At 48.7% G+C, this 24,061-nt stretch overlaps 1 long non-coding RNA gene across 1 annotated transcript; it reads right to left on the bottom strand.

Annotated features, from left to right (window-relative positions):
• Positions 1 to 541: 541 nt before the first annotated feature.
• Positions 542 to 22,962, bottom strand: LOC118501058. Its single transcript, XR_004903624.1, has 3 exons — positions 22,951 to 22,962; positions 17,981 to 17,983; positions 542 to 1,356 (listed from the first exon to the last, which is right to left on the bottom strand). It is a non-coding gene; the product is annotated as an uncharacterized LOC118501058 (long non-coding RNA).
• Positions 22,963 to 24,061: the final 1,099 nt, after the last annotated feature.

The following is a 24,061-nucleotide window of genomic DNA, read 5'->3' as shown; positions in this document are numbered from 1 at the left end:
TAGCAGCACTAGTAAGAGGGCTTACTAGTTGGGAACACGCAGGTCCGCATGCAGCCAGCAGCAGCATGCCTGCCATCTGAGCTGGGCCAGCTCCCCCAGCCAGCATCCCCCAGTCCCCTGGCCCCTAAGGGCCTCCATGCTCCAAGGCTGTTGGGCAATGTCCCCAACCTCCCTTCTCCCCACCCTTCCCTGTCCATTCAGTCCTAGCCTGTTCTCACCCACGTTCTTCTTTCTGGCTCTCCTACTCAGATGTTTTGGCCCCATCAGAAGGGGGCAGCCTTCCTGACTCTGCCCCTGGCACTTGAACTTCAGCTTAATTTACTGTTTCGGGATTTGAGAACTGTGGCCCTGCTCCCCAGCTTCTGCAGATACTGTTCTCTCTGTCTGGTGTTGATGGGAGACCTGCCTCTTCTTGCTGACACATGTAAAGAGCTACAGATTAGAAAACTCAGCATGCATTCAGAGATTATTAGTGATCTGTTCGCATGGAAGAGGGCAGGCCTAGCTGGGGGCAGGGGGTGGTGGTGATGGTGAAAGGCATAGGTTCAGGGCATAGCAGGGTGGCGGAAGTGAGGGCAGCGGAAGGTGGGGGTGGCAAGCCCTGGGGTGGCCTGAGGCTGCATGGCCGGAGAGCCAAGAGGGCCAAGGACACCCGGAGTACCCAGAGAGTGAGTCCTTTGTCTTGAGGACTCACACAGTTGGTGGGATGGGAGTAAAAAAGTTACACATTGATTGATGGGTACATGTGGTGCCAGCTCTTCCCGGGGGACATGACAACTCAAACTTAGGTGTGTGTGGGGTCTGGTAGCCCGAATCCTTATCTTGCTCCAGACTCCATTTGTTCATCTTGTAAAACAGATACGTGACAGGAGGCAGTTAATTAAAGTCAGGGCAGTTACCTGAAGTTACTTATGGGCTGTTTCTGTAAGCATTAGGGACTCACTCATAAAACAGATAGTGACACAGGTAGACAATTAACCAAAGTTGTTTGATGGGCTGCTTCTTTGGGCACTGTGGACCCTGTCCTCTTCCCCCTTCCAGGCCTTGGGGTGAATACACAGTTCAGGGCTTTCGCAGATAGTGGAAGTGCTACATAGAGTCGTTTCAAGGACTGCCCTCCTTCCTTGCTAACATAGTATTTCTTGTGATGTCGGAACACTTGGCAATATTATCAGACCAGGCTCAGGACTGCTGAGTTAGCGGGTGAGACATGTCTCCCTCTTCTGCATCCCTGCCTTGGTTTACTATTCATTCTACCTACGTGATAAAAGGCATTTCCTGGCAACCAGGATGCCAGATGCTGGCCAGTAAGAGCAGCACAGTCTCAGAGCTCTTCCTGTGCTGTCTCCGGCCTCACTGGAACCCCCTTCTGGGAGAAACCACCAGGCCAGCCTGCCTCAACGTTCAAAGCACTTCTGCAGGACCTCCACATGTACTGGAGATGCTTTCCTATTACATATTGCATGAATTGTAAAGGACTGTCTACTGGCTGGTGTCTCTCTTCTTGATCACGAGCTCCTTGTGAAGAGGGACCCTGGTTTATTCATTTCAGTAACCCCACCGCCTAACAGAGTACATGGTTTAATAAATGTCTTTGTTGAACTGAACTGAACCCTTCTAGACCACGTCTCTGTCTTCACTCTGACAGCGGGGTGAGCTTGCAGAAGCAGGCACATTTTTTTTTCCAAGACAGGCAGTGCACTAATTAGCAACAGGTGAATAGCAGTGTGCAAAGCCACGTGCTTTGCTTACATAACAACCCCTTTTTTCCACCTCCGTGAGCTGCCTCCAGGCATTACGCAAAAGCCCCAGCGGCCTCCTCCTCTTTACCTGCCAAAAGCGTTAGGGACAACACAGATCTCTGCCTCCCCGACTAGATATCTGTCTTTGGCCTCATGTATCTTGCTTGACAACGTGAGCCAGGCAGAAAGGAAGCCTCTGTCTTGGAATGTTTTGGCTGGAACCCAGACTGAGAAAGCCAGACAGAAAATGTGGCTGGGGGGAGGGGCGGGAGTGGGGCTAAGGGGTGACCGAGGGTGTCATGAGTCTCCGGGGGTATAAAATTCCGTTTTCCCTGGGGGTGGGCAGGAAGTGGGTGTTGAGAAATGCTAGAATAATTGAACTTGAAAAAGGAAAAGGAAAGCGTGTGAGTAGTCTGTTGTTACTCACCTGTCACAGGCTGTCCCTCCGAGGTCTGGCTTCCAAAGGGAAAGACCAGCTGGTGCAGGTCTTGAGGACCCTTCCCAGTTGCTTTTCCCATTCTGACAGCTCAGAGGGAGCCAGATACAGCCACAGTGCATTCCTCCACCCCACACCTCTTTGGTTACTTTGCTTACTTTGTTGCATTTCCCCTAGCCTAGACAAAAAAGGGAGGTGGAGCGGATCAAAATAACATCCTGGCCCTGTCGTGCCTCCTCCTCATCCCCAAGGTTAAAATAGTTGACGCAAAAATGTGCATAATAATCCTGTAAACATTCAGCTGTAAGTCATTGAAACCCTGTGCAGTCCTGCAAAGAACATTTAAATACGGCAGCCAAACATCAATCGATAAATAGCAAAATGGAAATGTTTAGTACTTTCATAGTTCAATGGGCCTGCCTTTCTGCTAACGCCCATGATGGTTCTCAAGCAGGCTTGCTTTGGCATCTTAGGAAGGGCTTGTTAAAATGCAGGTCACCGGCCCCACTCCTCAAGTTTCTGTAGCTTTCGGTCTGGGGTCTGGTGGAGCATTTACATTCCTAAGTTCTTAGGTGACGCTGTTGCTGCTGCTGGTCCAGGGACCCTGCTTTGAGAAGCACGGCTTTTTCCTTCCTTCCTTCCTTCCTTCCTTCCTTCCTTCCTTCCTTCCTTCCTTCCTTCCTCCCTCCCTCCCTCCCTCCCTTCCTTCCCTCCTTTTCTTTCTTTCTTTCTTTCTTTCTTTCTTTCTTTCTTTCTTTCTTTCTTTCTTTCTTTCTTTCTTTCTTTCCAGCTAAAGAACTTATTTAGAGAGTAATAAAAGATAAACAAAGAAATTAAAAAGCAAAAACCAAACAGACACAAAAGGTAGTGTGTGAAACCTGGCTTCAGGCCGTCACCAAGGGGAGACCTCTGGCCACCCTTCCTTGCCCCTCTGTGTGATGGGTCACCCTCTTCCAGAGGCAGCCGACCCAGGATAATGGCTTTTCCAAAGTGGGCCCTCTGGGCTCATGGCCTTTGCCCCTCCAGCCTCTTGGTGCACAGCGAAGTGCAGACCAACGTCAGGGCACAGCACGTCTAAGACATGCCATTCGGAGGTTAGAGGCTCAGCTGGTACTGACCGAATTATGCCCCGGAATTCTTTCCAAACCTTTCTGGTTTCCTGTTCTTCTCCACCCCCCAACCCCGACGCTGAATTTAGTGTCTTCGAAAGCAGGCCTGAAAAGCCAGTGCTTCTGCTTGAACAACTTCTTCCTTCTTTTCCCCAAGACCACATGCACTTCTCTGTGGAAGCCGAGTTATTGTTTGTGTCCTTAGTTTCCTGGGCGAGTCAAGATAATTTTCTGCTTGGGCTCCCCGTCTACCCTTTGGTTCACTCCAGTCCCATTTCCCCCAGTGGGGTCCGACAGTCTCAGTTCCCTTCCACAAGACTTCCGGAGTAGGAGTCTGCCATCTCTTCCCGACTCTGAGGTGACAGCCTGGAGCTCAGCTCCTCCGAGAATTCTTGCTACTCCCCCAGCAAGCTGCCTCTCAGCTGCTGTGGCCTACTTTAGACCACTCTGCAGGGTAAGGACGCCTCTCTCTCTCCCCAGGGGACGACCTCTCACTTTCTAAGCAATAACGTCACTCCAGTGCAACCGCCCCACCCCCACTTGGTGGGGGAGGAGGTGCAGGGGCGAAGTAGGGGGTGGGAGGATGGGAGAGGTGGAGATCCTTTGCTAATGATATATTTATCATAGGGAAAAGCAGATTCTTGTTCTCCTTTCTTTGCACTTAAAAAAGAATGCAATTTGGCGGTGTTTTTATTTTGGGTGAGGTTCCCTAATCGGTTCTGTATTTACGGTGTGACTTAATCAGGCTCCGACTGCCACTGCCGAACCGCCAGCTCTGCGACGACAGGCTGTGTGTTAGCGAGAGAAGCGTGTACACCACGTAGCAGGCTGTGTGGGTTTCACACCGGTTCCAACACTTGCTGAAGGAAAGAATGCTTTACTCTCATGTCACGCCATGGGCCCCAGCCTGGCTGTATAGTGGGGTTCATACTAACAATATCACACCTGTCATAGACTTTGCCACTTAAATGATCTTACATTTTTCAGAAAATATCTTGAATTTAAAAACATATTTTTGAGGTGGAAAAAGGTAAAAGAGCCACTTTCTCCTGGAGGAAACGACACGTCGTGTGACAGGGCCCGTGCAACCGGGGTGACCCAACACAAACGCTCAGCCGCTCTTTCCCCGGCCCCGCCCACGGCCTTCCCGGGCTGGGCGCTGGCATCCTCAGCACGGCTCGAGGACAGAGCCGAGCTATTTCTTACTGCTGATTACACGGAACATTCGTCAGGAACCACTCATGAAGCAACAGTTGAAGCCGGGGCAACAGAGTCCAAGGTCTGGCTTGGGATTTGATTCAAGGACAAAGGTCTCTTTGCCATCTGAGCAAATACCAAGAACTGGTCATTGCTCTGTGCCATTCACAGCTCACATCTGGGGGTTAAGAAATCCGAACTCAGAGCCAAAGAGGTTCTTCTGGCTGCACGTGAATGCTGTCCTTGACGGATGCTGCCGCTGAGGGTGGAGATGCAGCCCGCAGCTAACCAAACACAAAGGAGTCGCTGAAATGCGGTGGTTGCTCTCCTTCTCCCCAGTTCTCCTGCTCGGGGAGGGGGGGGGTGCTCTGAGGAGCCATGTGATACCATCTCTGGACAGTTTGCATTAGAACCACTACAGAAACAACAGAGTGATGATTGGCAGAGACGCCCTCCCCCTGCTGCCCCACCCACAGCCCTTTGCCACACCAAGTGGTCAGCCTGGGCCGGGCCCTCAGGGTTTGGGTCTCCCTGGCTCAAGCTGCTCCCTCATGAATGGCAGAGTGAGGTCCCTGCAGGTTGAGTTCATGACCTCCCCACTCTAGGGCCCGCCCATGGGGTCAATAACTGTTGCTCCCAATAAAGGGCTTTGCCGAGAAGAATAGACTACATTCTTGAAATAAAACTCCTATTACAATCTCCACCTCATTTCTAATTCAAGGGGGTAGGAGGACTTTGGTGACCCTAATCAGGAAAATTAAAGTCAGAGGAAAAGTTGGGGGATCATTTTTTATTTTTACTTTTTAATTTATTTTTTATTATATCTTTTTCATGATGGAGAATTGCTTTTTAAAATGTATTTACAGCAAAAATAACTCACTGTACTTTTCCAGGGGAGCTGTTTGGGCCCAAGTTGTTTCTCTTTGGGATTCTGTAACCTCTGCTCAGGCTCCCTTGACAGAAGGGTGCACCCCTGGGAAACCATGGAGTTGGGGGTTCTTCTGGGACACCACACATGAAGCAGTCCTTGTGACCGTTTGTGGGACAGGTCATTCCGATTGTCTTTCTTTTCTAGGGGGATGCTGAGGCTCTCGGGCAGGAGGGAGTGACAGGAGGCCCCACCGAACAAACACAGCTGAACAGAGGACCCGGCACCTGAGGGAGAAGGAGTGCTGGCACCCACCGCCCTGCCCAGCTTCCCTGCCCGAGGCCCATGGTAAGGGCTTCGTTCCAATGTGCACAGGAGGGCAGTGGGAGCGTCTGGCCAGAGGACTGTGCTGCTCTTAATAATAACAGACACCAATCGAGCATTTGCTATATGCTCGGTACTGTTCTAAGCACTTGACATTAGCCTAATTAATAACCCTCTGAAGCAGGGGGCTTTTATTATCACCCCCCATTTTACAGATGAGAAAACCGAGGCACAGAGAGGCTAAGTCATTTGTTCAAGGTCGCCCTTGTAGGAGGTGCCAGAGCCGTGATCCGAACCTAGTCACCTCCGACTCCAGCACCAGCTCTCTTACTGCCCACATTCTGCCATCTCGTGCCCTTCACTCTTTGTCTGAGTGTTAAGGACAAATGTTTGTGTAGTCAATGAGTATGCCTAAGTAGGGGCACATGCGTGATCACACTTGATTTCTTTGTGCAATAGCCCTAGGAGGTAGGTAGATGTTGAGGACCTGGAGATGGAGGTCAGGCACCCTTCTCTAGGTCACCTTACTAGTTAATAATAAACTACTGAGGGCTCCTGAATCTGAAGAAAAGTTTGCTCCAATGCCTTGACCCACGAGATGTTGAATCCCGCGTGTTGGATTAGGAAGGAGAAGTCATGCCCAACGCTGACATCAGGGTGTCAGGTGATTTGGGACCCAGGCCTGACTCATCACGACCTGCTTGTAGAGGAGAATGGAATCATCCCCTCTAGGTGCTTTTGGGTTGCAAGGAAAAGACAAGCCTGTCTCTCCCAGGGAGGTGGATGTTGACTGAAGACCACAAGAAAAGTGAGGAGCTGCAGAAAGCCATCTCAACAATGGCACCCCAGAGCTGGCCGGTGGGAGTGCCTTGAAGAAGTGGGACAATGGCCAGTCTTGACTGAGAGCGCTCTGTCTTCCTGTGGCGGCTCCAGTGTACTCTCCGAAAGAACCTCACACTCATCCTCCTGACGTACGCGGGTCTGAGGGTCCAGTCACCATCAGCAAGGAACACCCCTTTTGGATAAAGCACTCACCTGCAGCCTCCCTGATGGCGGGCCTCGTGTTGTCCAGTGTGCAGATTGCTTTTGGCTCTGGACACCCTCTCTGTTCCCGGCAGTCCTGAGCAGGACCGCACGGCTGGTTTTCTTCCACATGCAGGGCACCATCCAGAGGAACGTCACGGGAAGAGCTTCCTGGGCCCCTTCCCTCGGAAAGGGGCTGAGGGCTTGCCAGATCGGTGGCCGGTTACACACAAAAGTAGAGCTAGAAGGGTCCTGAGAAACCACCTTTCAGTTTCATTGAAAGCCAACTTTAGCAACTCAAGACATGTGCTCGGGCCCGCTGGACTGGTCTGTGGCAGAGAAGGAAGCCGAGCCTGGCCCCCGGCTCCAGGCCCAGCACACTTCCTCCTGTCCCAGAAGGTGTCTGGGAGGAGTCTGGATCTGCTCTGCTGGGTGCTTGCTAAGCACTGCCCAGGAGTTAAAAGAAAACAACAACAGGACTTTGTTGGGTATAAACATTTCCATATCTTCTCTCCCCTCCAAATTCCTGCTGTCTAATTTAACATAGACTCAGTATAGAAGGGATGACAAAGCATGAGGAAACCCCATGCAACAGAGCCAGGAATCTGTCTGCAAGAGGGAGAGATGTGGGAAGGATCAAGCAGGTGGGCAGGTATCAGACATCATGAGTCTTCAAGCCAGGGGCACTGCCACCCAACACTGCCCAGGCTTCCTGGCTCCGTCTGCCACCCGCCCATGCCCCCAAAGGGCTGATTCAGCCAGAGGGGACAGAGAACCTGCTAGGCATGGAACACCAAGTAAACAGCCCCTAGGAATTTCTTCTACTTGAATTTCAGTTCATTTACTTCTGAGCATCTGTCCTCCTGTCCTCTTTGGGGAAAGGGAGAGTGGGGGTGGGGACGGCTAAGATTACAGTGTCCTTCTGCCTAAAGGAGGCTGTGTGGTCTAGAGGCTCAGTGGCTCCCGAGCCCTGTTCCCAGGATGTTCGCTGGGGGTGTTGTGAGGACAGAGGGCGGAGAAAGGGGAGACTGAGAAGGAAGCTTGATCCCTTCCTCCCCACACTCCTTGCCCCCAGCAACTCAGCTGCTGCTGCTTTAAACAGTGGATTCTGCCTAAATTTTGTTTTAGGTGATGATTCTATGGCCACAACTTTTTGAGAAGCTCTGATCTAGTGGGAGGATGGGAGAGAGCAAGGTCTTAGGCTCACACCTGCCACCAACTTTGGAATGACCTTCATCAAGGTGGCCCATCCCAAGAGCCAGGCTTTGGTTAGTTACACATCAAGTACAGCTCGCCTGGGCTCTGCCCTCTCTTTCTAATGGGAAGGGGATCGAGGTAACAGCTTAGGCGAGCTGCGCTTCGTTGTTGGAAACTGTCTCCATGTTCTACCTACACTCTCGGGCCAGCCCCTTAGCTCACTGCTTGCCAGGCTCCCCCACTCACCTGCCATTCCATCCCTACAGTCTTTCCCAGACGAGTTCAAAGGTGTGACACTAACTGGAAAGATAAAAAAGATGATTAAAGATCAAGGTGATATTATCACATAAATTGACAAAGAAGAAGAAAGATGGGGGGTGGGGGAGGGAAGGGCAGGAAGGGGGAGGGGGGATTCCCAGCCTGCAAACACTTTCAGAGATTAACATTTTCTCCCTAGTCAAACAAACTTGGTAAATTCAGTAGAAAGGGACGCAGCATTTGAGGCAGCTCTTGCTGGCTCCGGTTAGGTAAAGCACACTGGAATGAAGTAGGAAGCCAGAAAGGACATAATTACTCATCTGATTCCAAATGAGGCTCATTGAACCAATGGGAAGCTTGCCACGGGTACACACTCAGTTGGAAAGGTCAAGATCATCAAATGAAAGTTGCAGACAGATCAGGAGTATGCTCTGACGTTCAGCTGAGACCTGGCCCGTCCAGAGCCATGAAAAGGACCAGCACCTTTGCTGACTGCTGAGTTCCCAACCCCGCGGCTGCTCTCTGAATCCCATGAGGAGCACAGTACTCCGCCTCCCCCGGTGCCTCCTTGCTGCTCTGTGCAGTTATCTATTAAAAGCAAGATGACTTTTCAAAATAGCATTCCCTGTGTAGTAGGTGTTCAGGTGGGGGGACTTAAGTGATTTGGGGGGAAATGATGACAGAGAACAGAGAGAGGGAAAAATAACACAATTTTAAACAGGTTAGCAAATCTTGACTTCTAAGTCATTTTTTAAAGATTATTTATGCTCTCAAAATAGAAGTTATGAAAGAAAAAAAAAGACCCAAAACATAGGCCTAAAATTCCCATAAAGATTCATAGGAACAAATGGATTTCAGCCCAAGGGGATGATTACATAGTAATTTAACTCCCTTGTCCCCATGACTAAAAATAAGGATGATTAAAGAATGGAATTTCAGCTCCCTGTCATCCCAGACAGACAAGCCTTGTCCCTGGGCCTGCAAATTGAGTAAGCTAGCACATTGGAGAAGAATAATTGCCTTTATTAATGGTTTGCCGTTATTTGCCCATTATTGAGGCAGTAAGGTTGAGGGTCGCAAGGTCACTATTGGATCCCCATTGGGTCCTTCCCTGGCCAATGCTTTCTGAGTGGGTCAGAGGGCATGCTTTGTGACCCCCGAGTCACCTGCCCTCCCAGACCATCTGTCTAGAGTCCCTGTGTCTTCTGTAGCTGGTGGCCATTTGCATGTCCTCCGGAATTCCTCAGGCTGGATCTCCAAAGGCTGCCGGCACTCTTTGGAATGTCCTGTTTTCTCCAGGCAGGGATTTCTCCCAGGGCATTTGTGTGTCTACATTAGGTGCTCACACTGCCACAGCCAAGATTTGGGACAGAGCCAGGAGACAGGTGACGCTGTCACTTCAACAACTTCTTAGACAAGGCAAAATTATTCCGGCACACCACAGGAGCCAAAGAATGTCTCTGTTATAAAGGCCAGCCAGTGGGACACATGAATCCTTAGGGGGAAGGCTCAAAGTTTTCCAAACAGAGTCAAGGCCAGCACTATGGCCCCATGGGGCGGTCATAAAGCCTGCTCAGGCCTGGGCGAAGCAGAGGTGGAGGAGGGTACAAACACATCCTGAAACGTCCTGAGCTGGAGAGGAGGACAGGAGAGGACAGATTTGGTAGTGTGTGTGTGTGTGTGTGTGGGTGGGTGGTGTTTAAAGTACTTTTGGGATTCCCCTACATGAAATTCTCTGAGACTCTGAAATGACAGAAAGTGCAGGGTATACATTGCGCTGTGTTCTGTTTGCCTTCTGTTAGAGTTGTGCAGATTATGGCAATCTTCGACCCTTGTGGGCTGGCTGTAAAACCAGACTGCACAGCCCCATGGGAGGTAAGGGCATCACGTAGGGACACACACACACACACACACGTGCACACACACAGTGCGACTTCATTATTATCTATGTTGAGCCAGATTTTCTGCTGTCTTGAAAAGAAGATGAGACGTTAATGGTATCTGTATCTAGCTGAGTTAGTATGGATTATTTTCCCGGTTTGCCTTTGGCACTGAAAGATGGTAAATTCAATTTAAAAGGAAAGAGAAAGACAAGCTATCCTGCCATCTGGAAATCTCAGAAGATAAGCAGCACGCAGTGACCTTGTACTGCTGGTGTCTTCATGGCTGCCCCAGCCCGGTATCCTGGAAAACCTGGGGGAGCAGCAGGATTCTCCCACACCTCCACCATAAACCTGAGACACCTAGGGGTGGGCTGACCCCATGGGCCCCTCCAGGAGACAGTGAGGCCCTACACACAGCCACAGAGGACCACAGGGTGGGCAACAAGGATGCTCATGAGATGTGGTGTGGTGGAAAATCCTGATGTAAAACCTGGATGCCACCACCTACCAGTTATGTGATCTTGCCCACACGCCTTAAACTCTCTGGGCCTCAGTTTCCTCGTGTGGTGCAATGACCAGAATTGTCTGAAGTGACCATGGATGCTTATTCTAGGTAGCTGGGACATTGAGCCAGCTGGGACTGGATCAGAGGTTTCCACCTTCTTCCTATAGGAGGTGCTGCATCTCAACTTAGCCCGTGGGCCCCATGATTCTTTCCCTGATAGGAAGGTCTCTAGTGTCCCATAGACCCCAAGGTGTGGGCGGTTGGCATTTTCAGACAAGTTCTGTCAACAGCTGGCAAATCCAGACTGCCTGGTACCACGGTCAAGTTTGTTCTTACAGGTGCGCCACGTGCAAAAAGAGTGATTGGGGTGCGGCCCCCATTGCCACAGGCCCTCGGCCAGGGCCCAGCCATTCCCTGCCCCGCTCACTGCTCCGAGTGAGGATGCGTGACTGCAAGGGGCCGCTGTCTGCACTCACAGTGCAGATCCTTGCTTGGTTCGTTTGCCCTTTCCCCAGTATTCCTTCGCCCACGCCTTGGGATATCATGCCATTTGTCTTGGAGCCTGGCAACAGGGACCCGCCTTGTTTGCAGAAACCAGGTTAATAAGGCTCACCCTGAGGGAGCGTGGTAAAACTCATTTGACAAGCCAGACCCGGAGGTAACAGCCTGAATTAAAGGCATGAACTCATGCCTGGGTTTGGCATATTCAGGAAATATTTAAAAATTGAGATACTTGATAACAATAAAATCAATATTAAGAAATTCACCTATAAAATCTATCGAATGAAGCCTGCTTTGCTCACCTAGGTTTCCTACCTGGCCCTTATGGGCATCTGGGTCCTTGACTCCTGTGTGATAAAAATCGGGCTCCCTAATTAATTGCTTGTGCTGAGTTCCGTCTTTGAGCCTGAGAGAAGTGCCTGCCCGCAGGACCTGAGGTAGGTCAGTGGGTGGGTGCTGGTGCAGTGCATCTGGGGTTAAACTGAGAGAGGGAATGTGGACCCACAAGACATGGAGGTTCTTACACCCCATCAACCCGTCACCACTGCTCCGAGTGCTCTACTGCCAGCCCAGCAGGCTCTGACTCCTGGCTCCTGAGGGGACAAAACTCCCAGGTTCCTGAGGTCCCTACCCCTAGCCCCACCCATGCTCAGAAGCCAGCCTTTCCTAGGATTAGTCATTCTCTCTGCTCCAAAGGCACCTGAAGGCCAATAGCATCTGTGCAAGGACTGCCCTGCCCTGGGGCCGGGGCCGGGGTGGGGGTTGGGGGGTGCTTCAGCTGCCAGAGGAAATGACTAAAACCCTGGAAGGTCACTGTCAGGAAAATTCAGAAACCGCTGGTGACAGGCTCTGCAGGCCGGCTCTGGGCGCCGGGAAGAAGACAGTCCAGACGGAGGCCAGAGCTGAAGATGTCACGTCTTTGTCCAGTTATGGGTCGGGTTCTTTTTTCCTTTGAATTTATACACCTCTCTGAATTTGCTCTAGGATAAACAAGTAGACTAAATAGAATCTATTTTTGAAAACAGTTTTATTGAGATATAATTCACATGTTACACAACATCCATTTAAAGTTCAGTTCAGTAGTTTGGGCTATATTATGATATCAATTGTAAAAAATTGTGGTAAAAATATGTAACATAAAAATTTGCCACATTAACCATTTTAAGTGTAAACTCAGTGGCAGTGATTATATTCACAATATTTCACAACCACCACCTTTATTTATTTATTTATTTATATTGAATTTATTGGGTGACATTGGTTAATAAAATTCTATGGTTTTCAGGAGTATAATTCTACAATACATTGTCTACACATTCTAGCGTGTGTGCACCACCCCAAGTCAAATCTCCTTCCATCACCATTTATCCCCCTTCTGGCTCTCCTCCCTCCCCTCACTGCACTTCCCCTCTGCTAATCACCCTGCTGTTGCCTGTGTCTATGAGGGTGCTTTCTTAATCCCTTGCCCTTCTTCACCCAGCCCCCCACCCCTCCTCCCTGACAGTCTGTTCTCCATATCTATGAGTCTGCTTCTATTTTGTTTGTTAGTTTATTTTTTTATTAGACTCCGCATATAAGTGAGATCGTATGGTACTTGTCTTTCTCTGACTGGCTTATTTCACTCAGCAGAATGCTCTCCAGGTTCATTCATGCTGTTGCAAATGGTAAGAGCTTCTTCTTTTTTATGGCCCGGTAGTATTCTATTGTGTAAATGTACCACAGCTGTTTTACTCACTTCCGTTTCTAAGACTTTTCCCTCATTCATGACATAAACTCTGTACACATTAAGCCAGAGGTACCTAACCTCTGGGCTGAGGACCAGTATCGGTCCGTGGACTCCTAGGAACCGGGCTGCACTGCAGGAGGGGAGCTTGAGCTTGACCGCAACAAATTTGAATCCATCCCCCAAACCATGGCCCTGCTTCTGGTCCGTGGCAAAATTGTCTTGCACAAAACTGGTCCCTGGTGCCAATAATGTGGGGGGACCGCTGCTAAGCACCAGCTCTCCACTTTGGGCTCCCCCAGCCCCTGATAATCTCTCATTTACTTTCCACCCCTATGAATTTGCCTACTCTGGATATTTCCTGTCAATGGAATCATACAACGTTTGTGCTTTTATGTCTGGCTTATTTCACTTAGCTTAATGTTTCAAAGTTCATCCGCATTATAGTATATACTGGAAGTTCATTCTGCGGCTGAATAATATTTTATTGTATGTATACATCATGCTTTTTAATCTGATTATCTGTTTGGACTGTTTCCACCTTTCGGCTATTGTGAGTAACACTGCTCTGAACATCGACGGACAAGTACCTGTCAGAGTCCCTGCTTTTAATTCCTCTGGGTGTGCACCTAGGAGTGAAACCCCATCCACCTTTAATTCCCTCCCCCATCCTGGCTGCTCACACCAAGCCAGAAAATTAATTCTGATCCTAAAAATAGGCAAAGGTTTAGATGTTCTAGGGCAAGATGACTGCAGTGTGACTACTTAGCAGTCAGTACCTGTGTGAGTCCTTTGTCTTGTCACAGCTGCTAGTGGTGCCACTGCTGCTTGCAAGTAGCCAGCCCATACAGAGCACAGGATGTGAGAAGTTTGGGCACCTGCAAGGGGGCTCGTGCTGCTTCCACCCTCCCTGAAAGAGCACGAAAAGAGCAAACCCCAGTGTTCCTGAGGGGAGCAGCCCCTAAAGGGAGGCAGGACACAGGAGATGGGCACACTGAGTTTTCTACGAGGGTCCGGCGCTGGGGTCGGCGGTGTATCAGTTTGCTGGTGTCACCCTCTGGGGTACCCGTGTTCCCATTGTACAGATGAGGAAACTGGTCCAGAGAAGGTAACTTACAGACTCAGAGACTCAGTGGCAGAAATGCAAAAGGTCAAAGACCCAAACAGCTATCCAGAGAGAGGGTCACACAACGTGCTGTGGGGGTCCAGGACAGGGAGAGACCACCGCTGCTCAGGGGGCTGGGAGAATTTTCATGGAGAAGGTGGGCCGAGAAGCTAGACTATGAAGGATCGTTTCATAACAAGGCAGGGCAGGGGTGCAGGGAGGGAGCAGGAGGAATAGATGCTGGTGAACAATATGGAAATTGGTTTGTATTCTGTTACATCTGGTTAAATCCCTCAGTCCAGAAACTGCTGTCCTATGCCACAGACCTACAGGGGGTTTCCTGGGAAGTGGACCCTGAGATGGAGATCAGAGAGCAAGAGGGTACAGGGAAGGCCCCGGGGGTCAACACCTGGAGAGGGGAAGGAAGGAGCAGGAGTGGCCTGAGGGGGAGCTACACTGCAATGCCTGTCAGCAAGGGTGGGTCCTCAGTTTCCCCGGGTGGGCTGAGGGAGCCCAGCCTTCTCTTCAGCATCTCGTCAGTCATCTGATACGGACTGCCCTTGCAGGGGGGCGTGACCTTGGGTGAGGCAGTAATCTTCAACCGAAATAATTCCCAAAGAGGGCTGACAGCTGAGACCTCTCAGCTGACAACCTCTCAGAATCTGGGGGGACCAGCTGTCCATTCCCAAAGCGGGATCTGGTGGCGCCTCTCGGGGTCCCTATGCGCCGACGCCCTGAGGGTCTCCCAGCCCTGTTGTGCATTCCAGGCTGAGGACCTTCAGACTCCATGGGCCTCTTGTCTCTCCTCATCCAGACAATGGTTAAAAAAATCAGCTTGAATATGTTGAGCATTTCACATGTGCAACGTCTTTGACATAAGACTGGAAGACAAATATATACGTACTTATTAATTAATTTACTGACTTATTTGTCCTCTGTGCAAAAATTTCAATATATACAAAATATTTTGAAAATACAGTAATGCATTCCAATGTTATTACTACTTTTAAATGAGATCCCCAAGGAAACTGTTAAGACCCCTGTAAACTTTCTGAGCAAAATTAACAAATCCCCAGTCCATGAGGGATTCAGGGACAAGAGCAGTCCTTACAGCAATGGAGAAAAGCCTGGACAGCTGCAGGCTCCAGCTGCTCACCTCTCTCCATTGTCTCTGGACTTCCTCACTTCAGCGTGAGTGGTTAGCTCTTAATGAGCAGGGGGACTCATAATAAGCCAGTGTTCGCCTCCTTTGTGTTAAAGGGAATATTCACAGTGGGTTTTGGACAACATTCTTGCATCCTTTTTTTGTTTTTGTTTTGCAAATCACAATGAAAATGGACTTAAACAAAAAGAGAAGACACAGGCTCATGTACCTGACAAGCTCAGATAACTTCAGGAGTGGCTGAAACCAGTGGTTAAAGAATGTCGCCTGATTCCAGCTTCCCTCTGCCTCTTGGCTCTGCCTTGTCTGAGTTGGCTCCATTCTCAGATGGGCTTTTCCCTTATCCTGGAAGATGAGTGTATCGGCGCCAGGTTTTTCAGGTTTGTGTGCACCTGGAAAGAGCAAGCCTCTCTTCCAGGATTGTCATGTGCTGCACCCAGAACTCGGGGATAAACCTCTTCCCCTCTCCCCTTGAACATGGGAACCAACCCAATTAAAGACAGAAATTATAGCCATAATAAGAGTGCGGCCGACACGGCTCCTTGCTGTGGTAGATTTAGGGGAGTTGGAGCTCAGTACCTTCCATTCTTGTTCTGGTGTGCCTTCCTGTATTAGGGGGAGTTGAGAGCTAACAATTACATTTCTCAGACTCTCTTGCAGCTATAACTTCTGCTGTGATTTGATTCTGCTCATTGGATGCTCTCCTATAAATCTTGGATCACTAAGTTGAGGTGGGACGGAGATTCTGCCATCAAATTCAGTTGGGGTGGTGCGTGGTTTTTTTGTAGTAGATGTAGCTGAGATCTCATTGTCTAGTCTCTGGCCTTATAGGGGTCAAGAGGCAGGTTGGACTCTCTGTTGAGCTGGTGTGGGCCACAGCAGACACTGTGCAGTCAAGGGGCTAGCGGCAGTACTGGTGGCTTCCTGACGATGGCCGTGGCAGTGTGCTTCCACTGCCTTTGACTTTCTGAGCACAGGCCAGGGCAGCAGCTTACTTGGTGGCCCAGTTCTGCACAGTAACTTGAGGAATCTCTCATGAATGCTCAACTCAGAATCTGCTTCATCAGCCCCATAACAACTTTCTTGGCCAATTAATGCTCTGGGACAAATACCTTCTGCTTCATTTGATGAGAATGAACTCCATCTGAACCCTGTCACTAGCCCTACAGCTGTCTTTCCCATGCTGCCCCCTCGCACTCCTGACCTCCCCATCTTCCTGCCTACGGTGCCCACTCCTACTGGAGAGGCTGAAAATCTTTTCCAGCACCTTTTGCAACTGCGTCTATGTTGGGCATATGTGTGTGAGGAGGGAACCTTTCCTGGACAAGTTTCTGTCCAAATAAAAAGAGACATTTAAGAGCGACCTCCCCTCCTGCTTTTGGATGTGCTTGGGAAGGAACGTGCCGTGTGGTGGCAAGGCAGCCCGTGGGCCGCCCCGAGGATGTAAGCCAGCTGATGTGCCACGACACTCACACATTTTGGAATTCGAAATTACGTGAGAGTTTTCTGTGGTCTGAGAGAGACAGAGAGATTCAGACATTCATCTTTTGGCTGTTTTAGTGCTGAGTACATCATGCTGGGCAGAGACCTGGGTGGTAGTTGTTCCTTTTGCTGGTTGGCATGGGCGGTGCCCCCTCAAAGCTCCCACCCTCAATTACTTTTCATGAAATAGTATAGTTCTTACAGATGCTTTCCCACGGCTTTTTATGCCCATCTGTATGTGATCATATAAAATCTTCCAGGCAGTAGGCCGAATAGTCTCTGTCCTGCATTTGTGATGAGAAATCTAGGGCATAGACTTAAATTGCCGGGCCAATCTCACACAGCTAATTAAGGAAGGTACAGAGTTGTGACCCCTGCTCTAGTTTTATTTCTACTACACCACATTGCTGCCTCTAAACTTTGGCAGAATGATTTGTTAAAAAGAAAAATTAAGTGCCCAGTAGAGAAACAGCCTGTGGGTTCGGCTTCTTGGTTCTCAAAGGGCAAAGGGCCGTGTGAGGCTGAGACCTCATCCTTTGTGGAGAGGCCTCCTCCCTGGCCTCCTGGGACCACACATGACTTTGGCCTTCTGTGTTCAGCAGATGCAGGGGGTTCCTTGCAAAATTGCACTGGGGCTGACACCTTGGTGGGGAACAGAAGTCTTGAACACACTCAAGTAGGGAGAGTTTGGGAAGTGTGGTAATGTCGCACACAGAGCGAGGAGCATCGCACAGACGTGCAAGACAGGAGGCAGCTGGAGTCACTCACAGAGGCAGGCTGGAGCGTGGCTCCAGGTCATGTCTGGCTGGGCAACCCTGCGGTGGGCATTGGTGACCTTCATTGCAGGCTCCTCCATGTGACTCAGCCGCCCTCTGTGTCTGCCTCCTTTTCTCCTGCCATCAGTGTCTTTCTGGTCTTTCTCGGATTCATTATTTCTCTCGCTGACCACTTTCTCTTGCCGTTGGCCACTCGTAACCTCTTTGGCCTCCTCTAATGGCTCAGAGAAAGGAACAGTCAAGAGAGCAGGGGTGCCAGACTCATGAATGAGTTTTGAGGGTGGATTTTGCTTGTAGGGCTGTTGGCCTGGGGTACAGCGGGATGTGACCTTCTCCTCTCTGGGGCCTTGCTTCGTTCTCTGCGACATCCCTGGAGCCTGACACACAGGGGCACCAAGTGACTGAGAATTTCATGGATGACTCCATTGTGCTTCCAACTTTGTTTGCTGGAAGGGACATGAATCAAAAGGAGGATTTAAAATACTTATTAACTTCTCTTCTAAAGCACTCCTAACCCTTTCCAGCTCCTGACAGCTCCACAGTCAACATTTTCTTCCCAGTCCCTCAAACGCTAAGTTCTTGGGCTGAGATTTGGATAATGGGCTCGTTTGGGGCTGAGGAGAAAGAACATGGAAGAGACCCTCTTCCCTGCTAACATTGGCCCCACCAAGCCAACGGAGGCTACAGACAAACTGTGAACCCAAATGAACATGAAACCTAATAGGCTTTGGCCACTGGGTGGAATTAGACTATTTTTAGATGAACTATTTTAATATTATCCCCACCTGCCTTGCATTCATATTTTTAATTCTTCCCTGAAACTTCCATTTGTCGATAGCCTGTCTTATTTAATTCCAAACTGCTGCTAACAGTGTGATAGGAGCATCTGCCTTTAAATTATTGTGGGACCAGCTGCTGATTGGTAGACCAGCTTGCTTGCTGTTGATGTACATTAGGGCAGAGTTTTAGCTTGCTGATCAACTTTGCTAAACTTCCTGTTTTCTATAGCTGCACTGGGCACTAATCCAGAAGTAGAATTAAAGTGGGGGTGTTGGTGCTCAGTAAAGGCATGCTGAATGAATAGATAAATGACTAAGATAAGGAAGTAGCCTTAGTTTCGGTTGTCTGTGGCTGCTTGTCTTCCCTCTCTGGACTTCTATTCCCTCCACTGGTGGCCTTGGACAGACAGCACAGCATCCTCATGGTATCCCCTGGCTACTTCCAGCCTCTCCCTGTTGGCACATCATCTAGGGCTGCCCTCCAGGATTCTATTTTCAAATGGGATTCTTGGAGAACGGGATCGTTAATCTGAAGAAAGGACTTCTCTGATGGTAGACTTCCAGACATGGGCAACCTGGTCAGAGGACAGTATTTGGCTAGGATGGGGTGGGGGTTAGGTGGGGGAGAGCAAGAAAATATTTCTGGAACCCCAGCTCTATAAGGCTGGCTCTTATTGAAACCCAAACCCCAGAGAGTGGAAGCAATGGTACTTATTCTTATCCAATCCTTATCTATGTAAGCTAAGGAAAGGGAAAAACACATTTACAGATAAGGAGAGCTGAGACCTGAAGAATGCCCCTCGTGGAGTGTGAGTGAAAGAACCAGAAGCTACCAAGTCATTATACCTCAATTTCGATTCAGAACATGCCTACAAAATTGAAAAACATACATTCTAGGACTTAGATGCCCACATTGGACTTCCTATAATGGAGGCAGATCAACCAATTTCAGTAATTCTACCACCAGTTGTTTGTTTGTTTTACAAAAAATCCCCCAAAACCCCACAATTGAGAACTGCCTTCAAGTCAGTCTAGAAGACACAGGAGAAAACCATTCTATTGAATTGTAATTAGAAAAACATAAAGAGGGGGATTCCTCAGCATGATGATGAGCCTTAGTCATTATTCCTTGCAACGGATAACTTGTTAAAAACCGTGTTATTAAGATGTGATCGACATACAGTAAATCACACATAGTTCAATGTACATTCTGATGAGTGCCAACACTTATGGGACCATCATTGGAACCCAGATAATAGACACGCCCATCAGCCCAGAGCTCCCTTGTGCCCCAAGTCTTCCTGTCCTGCTATCCCCACGCTCCCACCTACGCTGTCCCAGGCATCCACTCCTCTGACTATCGCAGGTGACAGTTCCTCTTTTTTGAAAACACTAGATTTTCCCTAAAAAGATGAGAATTTCCCAGCTTTGGTGATAGGGTCACAAAGGGAGGTCCCCAAAAGAAGTCCGAAGTGGTTCTCAGCAGTGGTAGCCCTGTGCGAATAAAGGTCGAGCTTCCAAGGAAGGGATAGTACTCATTTGGATCTGTAATTCTTGGTATGGCTTTTGAAGAATTAACCACATTATTGTATATTTTATCTTGTCTACTATGATATTCTGCAGCTGGAATCTACTAACTCAAATTCATTGGCCAGTTCTACGACCACTGAGTTAAGGCCAACCTCTGTGAAAGTCACACCCTGGTCTTCGCTGCCGCGTGTCACTGGAGTAATTCGAACAGCCAGCAGAACAGAGTTCAACGTCTAGCTCTGCCCTTTATGAGGGAATAACTCCCTTTTCCCCTAAACTTGTTGCTTGTGCCCCAATATTGAATCCATCACCAACTGGGTGTCAGTCCTGTCCTCTCACTTGCTATCAGCTTCATCCCACTCTGTCTGTGTCCCTGCCAGTCACGTGGGGCCGGCACCTGCCTTTGTCGCCTGGGTTACTCTGGCCTTGTCAGCCTCTGAGCCTCTTCACTGAGTCTCCTGCTTCCAGTCTCTCCTTCTTTTCATCCTCTATGTGTCAATGAAATCTTTATAAAAGGCAAATCCAATCATATTATTCCTCTGCTTCAAGTATTAAAATCTGTGACTCTCTGACGTGGCTTCTGTCTGCCTCTCCACAGCCTGCCCTCTCACAGTCCCCATGTCCCCAACCCGTCCTGCTCTTCTGGCTGCCACCAGGGAAGCTTTTCCTAGTGTTATAGAGAGTAGAACAGCATCCATATTTCTGCCCAGTTCCATCCCCATTTCCTGACACTCACCGTCCAATCATTCCCAACATGTTGAGGACCTTGCGTGCACCATCCACTCTCCCACTCCTGAGCCCTTATGCCTGCTACTTCCTCTGCTTGAAACTCCCTTTCTTCCTTTCCAGGGTCCCGGGAAGACTTTGGTGTCATCACCTCCCGCCTTGGCAACACTCTTACAACCATTGCAGCCCTGGTGGCTGTGAATGGTAATGTTTTTGATTGGTCACTAATGCTTGAAGGCAAGGATCATCTGCATATTTCATTACAGAGTCCCTCGACTTGGCACTTTTGCTTGTGGATGGAATGAACCAAGGTAACTTGCCTTATCCCTGAATCGACATCTAAAAACCTCCAGGACTGTGTCATTGGTAAGGAGTATCTAAAGTCAGAAATCACTGGTACTTAATAGAAAGTATTTGTACCCTGGTATTTCCAAATGCTGTCCACTTAATGTGTGTGTGTGTGTGTGTGTGTGTGCGTGTGTCTGCCAGGAACTCTCTTCTCCTAGAGAGTGACGTGCTTTGCTCCCTTACGTCCACCAGGTTTCTGTATCTTGATTAGTGAGGCCTTCCCTGCCCACTCTACCCCAAATAGCAGCAACCCACCCCTAGCCATCTCTGTTCTCCTACATCCTGCTTTTTTCACCCTCTTTCACACTTTTTATCATCTGATATATATATTTGTGGTTTTGTTTATTGTTTATTTGTTATCATTAGAATGTAAGCTCTGTGAGGGCAGGGATTTTTTTTGTTGTACCCCCTGTTGCATCCCTAGCACTTGATACAGTACCTGACACATAGTAGGTGCTTGTATGTGTGTTGAAAGATTGAATGAGCACATTGCCCTGGCTGGTGTGGCTCAGTGGACTGAGCACTGGCCTGTGAATCAGAAGGTCACTTGTTCGAGTCACTTGTTCTGTCAGAGCACATGCCTGGGTTTCGGGCCAGGTCCCCAGCTGGGGGTGGGCGAAAGGCAACCGACTGATACTGCACAATAATGTCTCTCTCCCTCTCTTTCTCCTTTTCCCTCTCTCTGGAAATAAATAAATAAAATCTTTTTTTTTTTAAAGAAAGATTATGCACAGAGAACAGTGTGTGTCACTGGGGGACAGTGCTCTGCATTTCAGTATCCACATGGCAGAATAAATTAAATGGTAGCCTGTGTGGAGGGACGGTCCCACACGGTGGTCATGGGGATGGTTTACAGGGTTCTAAACAGACTTTCTCAGCCTCAAGCAACATAAAAAATATATTTCATGAAGGCTCTTGCCCTGCGTCTGGAATACTAATAATACATGTGAAGGAAGAAGATCAGAGCAAACAAAGAAAAATGAATTCTAATATTTCAAAGAGAGAAAGATGCTCAGTCACTTCCGCCTTTTGATGCCACCGGCCGGTCTGTGTGTTTGCTCTGATTTTCTGTAAAACCAACTGCACTGACCTGTGCAAAAAGGCAAATGGCAAAGACAAAGCTGAAAGCTGGGGTTTTATTTTCAGAAGCAACCCCAAGGGCTATGGACGATTTCAGCGAGATCCAGCTCAGTCTCACAGGAGTTTTGAGAGGGCAGTCTTGGGGCCTGGGCCTTGGCTTCACCCCCGTTGTCTCCAGGGCCCAGGCCACTTGTTCCCTCTCCTGGGCCTCAGCTTCTGCAGGCGGGAAGGTGCGGGAGTTGATGAAAACTGATTTCCAAGGTCTCTTGCACCTACGAAGTTCTATGATTCTGCATCTTGACAGGGTTTTCAGTCTGTCCTCATTAATGCAGAGATTCAATTAACCAGGACATTAAATTCCCTGAGCATTCTGGTTAATTGGATCTTTACTAAAATAAGGCCCCAAATTTGTTTACTGCATTAAAAAAAACAACGACATTTTTTTTCATTATTTTACATCTGTGGGGAATGTAAAAGCATTTAACTGTAACAGCTGGAGGTTGGACTAGGTGTTATTATTTAAAGCAGTGTTTCCAAACATTTTTGACAGTGGCCCATGGGTAAAAAAATAATTCTTCCATTTTTCACATCACACACACACACACACACACACACACTGGTTTTCCATTCTGATTCTCACCCTCAGAATTGTCTTTGGCATTTCCTGAGAAGTGACCCTGGGCAGCACAATGGAGAGGAAAGAGCACTGAACCAGGCATGAGAGTTTCTGACTTCCAGTCTGGGTTCTGCTGCTACCTGGCTGTGTGAACTTGGATCATTCACTTCACCTCTCTGAGCCTTAGCTACCTCCAAACATGAGAATGCTTGCCCTTTCTACCCTACAGGGTGGTCATGAGAATTGAAAACAATAAAATGCTTGGAAAATTATAAAGTCAGATAGAAATATAGTGCATTATTAACAATAGGCTTTTAGGTCTTAAGTGGGAATGTTTCGGTGTATCTGAAATAGATTACAAATCAGACAAAGCTGAGGTTTTGGGGAAAGTTTTGAAGAGACAGTGTATGAAGTTCCATCGCCTGTTAAGATAAGGAGTCCTATTATCCTTCGGGGTTTATTTTCCTCATCAGGCTAATTCCTCTGTCTCACCTTAGGCTTGTTTCTTTTCTTCCTTCTCCCTTCCCTCCTTTCCTTTCCGTCTTCAAATTGTGCAAGGGGGTCTTACTGTCTTGAAAACCCAGTTTCTCCTCTTCTGAACAATGTAAATCAAGAAAACCATCTGCATTATGATTCTTTTACAAATACCAAACTTTTGAGGCACTTAAATCTAGTGTGTAGCTGGGAGAAAGAAAGTGAGCAGATGGCTCGCTGATTGGCAGGTGCACCCTCCAGGCCTCCCCGTTGTGGGGAAGGTCCTTCGCTCCTTGACTCCGGTGGAAGGGAACTGACTTCTGAAGGACACTGTCTGTGACCCCCACCCTGTTAGGACCAGACCTCTTGTGGTCAGGGCACATCGCCTGCTTGGAGAGCTGTTGAAGTGTCTGCTGAGCCAAATTAAAATGATCCATGGTGATTTTCTTTTCTCCTTTTCTTATAAGTAGTAAGGAGGAGGCAGATCATTTGACTTTCAGATATTTTTTAATATCTCCATAAATTACACTTGTCCACGAAGAGAAAATCTGGTGTGACAAAATGTTAAGGATATGTCTGGTCCTAGCAAAGTCCCCAAGGGAAGAAGAGTCATGTACCCTACATTCTAAAGAGAGGTGTTAGGATTTGCTAAAAGATATTCTTAAAAACCTGCCATCCACTGTTATCCCATGAACATGAGGAGGTGGTGCTGCTGGTGGCCCAGTGGAGAGGGTGCTGCGTGCTCCTCCTCCCCTCCCTGCACCTCCAGCCAAGTGATGGGAGTTTGAGAAAACCATTGATGCAGAAGGGGGTATGAAACTGGGGAAGATGGAGTTTGGGCTGCCTGTTGCCACCAGAACCAACAAGCAGGGACTGATTCTTTATGGGCGCTTTTTCTGATGGCTGGCGATCTGGGAAGACAAAGGGTTATGTACCTTAAAGGACCTTTTTTATAAGGAGGAAACAAGTGTAGGTAAGGAATTTGGAACTCAGGAAAGAGGTTAATCAGATAAAAGCAGTCTGGCAATTTCCCTAGGATCCTTTCCTGTGTCGCCCTGTGATTCTCTATCTGTGTCCTGTGTCTGGGGGGTGGGGGGGTACCGGATGTTGCTCCCTGGAATGCAAGGGCTCAGATGCCATCTTAATGCTCCAATAGTGTTCTCAGTCTGGGCTTGAAGCTGAGGATGAGAAAGTGGGTCTAATTCTTCTCCAGCTCT

The sequence above is a fragment of the Phyllostomus discolor genome, chromosome 6 (genome assembly GCF_004126475.2).
Source record: "Phyllostomus discolor isolate MPI-MPIP mPhyDis1 chromosome 6, mPhyDis1.pri.v3, whole genome shotgun sequence".
Taxonomy (NCBI): Eukaryota; Metazoa; Chordata; class Mammalia; order Chiroptera; family Phyllostomidae; genus Phyllostomus; species Phyllostomus discolor.
This window is presented reverse-complemented; position numbering and strand designations above follow the sequence as displayed.